The following is a 5,766-nucleotide window of genomic DNA, read 5'->3' on the forward strand; positions in this document are numbered from 1 at the left end:
CCATGAGGGTTTACTGTGGGCAACCCACTGTGGGTTTGCCCACAGAAAACCCACACGGGCTCGCAGTGGGTTAGCCCATGCGGGGCCCATAGCAGTTTTGCCCATTTGGGCCCCCATGAGGGTTTACTGTGGGCAACCCACTGTGGGTTTGCCCTCAGAAAACCCACACAGGCCCCCAGTGGGTTAGCCCATACGGGGCCCACAGCTGTTTTTCACTATGGGGCCCCCATGAGGGTTTACTGTTGGCAACCCACTGTGGGTTTGCCCACAGAAAACCCACATGGGGCCCCAGGCAGTTAGCCCATGCAAAGTTAAGTTGTTTAACAGTCAAATGTTTTAACATTAGAAGGTTTAATATTAGAAGCTTAATCAAACTATTTAACGATCCTGTGAAATGTCAGTCCATAATTAACTAAAACTGCATATAATGGATTATGAGCATGTGCATTTAAAAACAAATTTTTGACTTATAAGGAATTATAAAAAAAATATAGATGTAACTATATATTGTAATGCGGTAGGTCTTAATGAGTCTTTATAAATATATTTATAGAATTGTAATATTGCTCATAAATAAGTAGAAATGGTGCTATAATTCATTATAAGTATGGACTGCACAGAAAGTGTTACCATATTTATTAAATAAAATTAACTTATTTGTCACAATAAAAACAATACAATGGTTTACAGATATGTTTTGGTATTCATCAGTGATGGATATTTATCATAATATTATATTATTTATACTATTGATATATAACATATATTATTGCTACTAATAAATGGGCCTACATCACTGATGTAACGACTGAGCCCAATCAGACACAAACGAAACTGCGACGTCACTGGACGTAATTTCATTACCAACTTTCATTTATATAAAGCATTTTAGTGCTTTCATATTCTAATGAAAAAAATAATATTACATTGGTCATAGAACTACATAATGATTTTTAAATTCATGATATAAAATGAATGATATTTTAAATTGTTACATGTTATAATTCTAGATGTTTAAATGCTGCGTGCCTTTTGAATTGATATGATTTCAACGCGCGTGCGCGTGCGAGTCGCATTCAAAGTTGTCCGATTCAAAGACAGGAGCGCACGCGACTAGATGGAAACCATGGAAACGAGGAAACCTCTTCAACTGACAAACAGCAAAAAATAGCGTCTCCCTGTTTTTCCACTGCTTTCAGGTAAGTTTGGTTAACAAAATCACACAAATAATACAAACGTTCCTGACACCTTTCTTACGTATAATTGATACGCTTCTGTTGAATATTTTACTTTGTAGAAAAGGTTTTGAGTCTTCGAAAAAGTCCGTTAGCATCTCAACTGTTTTCAGAATATGTAACGTTAAACGTTAAGTTAAGTTAACGTTAGCTCTTGTTTTACATAAGTTTGGGGTTTTAAGCACATCTTTGTGTTGATAACAGTTTTTGATAGTTTTGTTTTGCTGGTAATTTGTCAATGGGTTATTGGAAATTAGCTAATTGCTAGCTAGCCTGAAAGAATTCACACTGTAACGTACTGTTGATCAGTGACGTCACTTACAAAGATTGATAATAAAAGTGATTTCAGAAGGGACTGAAAAAAACCTCCACAACAAAGGAGGAATTATTGTTTCATGATAATAATTTCATATGCATTTCTTGCACAATATATTACGTTAAGATTTTATATATTCTTTTTCTCTTTTCTGCATTGCATCTCTAGCTTGATTCCTTGTAATAAACCCTTTGTTCTATTGCAAATCCTATGTAACATTGTTGGCTCTGTGACACATTGCATGTTATTTTCTAGTCTAGAAAATCACCATGATGTCCTGCTACAGCCCTGTCCCAAGACAACCTCCACGGCTATGAACTCGACTAGTAAGCAAAACTTCAATCATACTGTTCAAAAGTTTGGGGTCTGTAGGATTTATGCTTTTTAATTAAGTCTCACACTCATTAACCCCAGTTTTTTTTCAGTGATATTGTCCTTGAGAAGCCTGTAGGCTAAATAATAGCTGGCAAAATAATATAATGTTATAATGGTCATAAGTTATAATAATTAAACTATTATGATAACATGGATATCATGGTCATTGGTATATTCTCTAGGTGTGTTTTTAATTATGTTGGCCAATGAGACACCATACTGTCCAGCGCTAAGGTATTTATTTATTTTCATGTAATTTTTTTTAATGATAAATACTAAAGTTCTTTTAACTTTTTAATGCTGAATTCAGGGGGTCGACAACTTTAGGCACGCAAGTTATTTTTCACTGATATCTGGCCAGTTTACTCATGGCTCATATTCTTAGCCTTTAAATGTTTGAATTTAAATCCACAATGCAATATCAGGGGGTAAAGATATCATTAGAGTTTCTAAAGTTACTATGCTCTTGTTACCAGATGAGATATCATTTGACCCTGTGATTCTTCAGGACCAGATCTTGATGCCATCCACACCCAGTACATGACAAAGGTGAGTTTCACAATAGCTGCCACTACCACAAACCAAGAGACCGAACACAACAGGCCTTCATCCATAAGAACTCACCCATACGTTGGTATAGTAACCAAAACCCGGTATTAAACATTAAACGGGCCCTGGGGCCAAATTAAAGGAAAACTCCGGTCAATTTTAACATTGAGCTATTTTTTTTGTACATTTGGAGTGCTGTCAGTACAGACAAAAATTGGTGTTGCTGTTGCCTACACTGTGTTATCATCTTTTTAAAATTCGCACCCTGCTGACTACAATGGGGCATGGTCTAAACCTGCTTTTAGCCTCTTAACATCCTTGATTTGTCATTACGAGTGTACAGCCATGTGAGTGGTGTTATTAAGAGTGACCACGGTCAATCTGACTGCAGTAGATATGAAAGATATTAATAAAAATGATGTTAATTCAGCCAGCGCACATACCTCTATTTGCTTCCTGTTTTCTGTCGATGCCCACAGTAGTCGATTGTCGATCTCACACGTGAGTTCATTTATATCGTCTCAAACCTACCACTGTGTGGTGTTTTGAGAATATCAGCTCAAATGGATAGTTCATCCGAATCAGATGTTGAACACACAGAGGTTTGAGATGATATTCACTTATGATCGCGCGCGTGAACTCGACAATCGACTACTGTGGGCTTCGCCCGAAAACAGGAAGCAAATAGAGGTATGTGCGCTGGCTGAATTAACATCATTTTTATTAATATCTTTCATATCTATTAACCGTGGTCACTCTTAATAACACCACTCACATAGCTGTGCACTTGTAATGACAAATCATTACGAGTACAAAAAAAATAATTACAAGCTTTTTTTAAGGAACACCGCAGTATCGATAAGCCCAGGTGTTATCAGTTCTGTCTTGCAAATTCTGTGAGGATTAGGAGGGGTATTTTAAACAGTCTTCATACAACATGTTTTTCAGGCTGGTGGTTGTTTGTAATTTTAAATTTAAATTTTAATAAGTAGGGAGAAAATAAAAACCTTTATTGAACATTTATTAAATGCATGTTAATGTTTTCTAAATGATTAGTTAATCATTAACTAAACAATTGTAAATTATTTATAACTGAATCTACAAAACATACAATAATTAACATCACTTAAACATTTATGAAATGCATAATCATGTTTCATAAAAAAATAAGTTAATCATTTACTAATCACTTGTAAATGACTTGTAACAGAATTAACAAAACATACATAAAATGTTAGTATATCAATTGCTAATCATTTATGAATGTTTTGTAAAAGCTTAGTTCATCATTAACCAACCAAAATGACTTACAACTAAATGTTATTATAAACCGCAGCTCTCTCATTGACCTATTCAGTCATTCTCTTAGTTAAGCATTTATAAATAGCACCTGGAACAATCAGAAGACGTTTCCTCATTCAAAGTGCAGGTTGAAAACTTTCTTAGGTTGAAATGGCTCAACAGTACAACCCTTATTTTGTTTTTAACATTTGTATTTCAATTGATCCTTTCTCACTTAGATGCTGTGACAAAAAGCAGTCAAGCCACTGCATGTGATGTGGAAGCCTCTATGAAGACATGGCTCCGTAATCCCTGGGACAGAGATGGGGACGGCAAGGAAGGGCCAGAACTGCAGAAATACCTACTGTTTCCCCTGAGGGGATTGATTTTTAATTTTCAATCCCCTGTTTTCTGTGGTTATTGCCGTTTAAAACTGTATTATCATTAATTATAATTATTATTAAATATAAATAAATTATTTGGGGAAAAAAACATGACCCTCGATTTATTGCTGCTAACAAGTGCAATTGTACTGCATATAGTAATATGGGTGTACCTACTCTGTGTGCTGAAACTTTGCAACTGCACCCACAGTGTGCCCACATCCAGCCTGCTATAATTTGTGTGGGCCAGCCCAAAGTCAGCCCACACTTTGGGCTGGCCCACGGTAAGTAGAGTGGGCCCCGATTGGAGCCAGCAAACCCTTATAGGGGCCCATTTGGGGCCATTGCAGGCAGCCCACTGTGGGCCCACAACTGGCCCCAATGGGGGCCCACTCTACTTACCGTGGGCCTGCCCACAGTCAGCCCACACTTTTGGGCTGTCCCACTGGGGCCCCACCTGGGTCCCGAAGTGTGGGGCCCACACGTGCCCCGCATTTCACGCCGGTATCTGGGCCCACAGTGGGCTGCCCACAATGGCCCCCACATGGGCCCCTATAAGGGTTTACCGTGGGCCCACAACTGGCCCCAATGGGGTCCACTCTACTTACTGTGGGCCTGCCCACAGTCAGCCCACACTTGTGGGCTGTCCCACTGGGGCCCCACCTGGGTCCCGAAGTGTGGGGCCCACACGTGCCCCGCATTTCACGCCGGTATCTGGGCCCACAGTGGGCTGCCCGCAAGGGCCCCATTCGGGCCCCAAAGAAGCTTGTTTGCTGGGACAGTGAAATGCCAACAAGTCAGGGGAGATTTTCCTCATTTCAGCAACGAGACCCTTGTGTTTTCCCGTCATTGAGGACGCACCGTCGGTAGTGATGGAGACAACTGAGGGTTCGGGTACGTTCATGTCTTTGCATGCTTCACTAAGTGCTTCATTAATGTCCTCGTCTTGTTCGTTCTTGTAGCGACTTCAATGCCAATAAATCTTCTGTAACTTCAAAAGTCTCAGAATACACACATCTCCCCCAAATGCAAAGCTGAGCAACATCTCCGATGTCCGTCGATTCATCCGCAGCCAAACTGAGTGCTGAAGCTGTGGCTAGCTTAGTTTTTAGCTGTTCTGTCAAATTCTCAGACATTTCAGAGATTCGACGAGTAACTGTGTCATTGCTGAGCTGTAAACGTTTTATCCTGTGAATGATCTCGCTCTTGTTGCTCAGGTCATCAAACAGACATTGTGAGTTCTTGACCAGCTCTCCGTCACTGAATGGTTTGTTGTGTTTAGCGAGGAGCCGGGACATTTTTAACGTTGCTAATGTCGCGGCCTGAGACACTTTTAAGCTAGCTCGCATGTATTCTGTTCAACAATGGCATTTCAAGACTAGTTATCTTTAAAGCTCTTTCCTGAGATCCAGATTATTTTGTGTCAAGAGTTTCATGTGTGGTATCGAAATGCTTGTTGACATTATTTGACAGTATTTTATTCCAGAGCAAGCAGAAAGGCTGTCCATCTCGCTCGTTGACCGCAAACTGAGTCTTCCATTCTTCAAGCACTTTCCTCCCTTCACTGCTCATGATACAGACCAGGAGCGTCGTTAGACATGGGCATTCAGGGCTTCAGCCCCGGATA

At 39.6% G+C, this 5,766-nt stretch overlaps 1 long non-coding RNA gene across 1 annotated transcript; it reads left to right on the forward strand.

Annotated features, from left to right (window-relative positions):
- Positions 1-1,100: 1,100 nt before the first annotated feature.
- Positions 1,101-4,399, forward strand: LOC120476371 (uncharacterized). Its single transcript, XR_016155312.1, has 4 exons — positions 1,101-1,199; positions 1,807-1,877; positions 2,403-2,475; positions 3,996-4,399. It is a non-coding gene; the product is annotated as an uncharacterized LOC120476371 (long non-coding RNA).
- Positions 4,400-5,766: the final 1,367 nt, after the last annotated feature.

This window comes from Pimephales promelas, chromosome 3 (genome assembly GCF_988280905.1).
Source record: "Pimephales promelas chromosome 3, fPimPro1.hap1.1, whole genome shotgun sequence".
In the NCBI taxonomy this organism is placed as follows: Eukaryota; Metazoa; Chordata; class Actinopteri; order Cypriniformes; family Leuciscidae; genus Pimephales; species Pimephales promelas.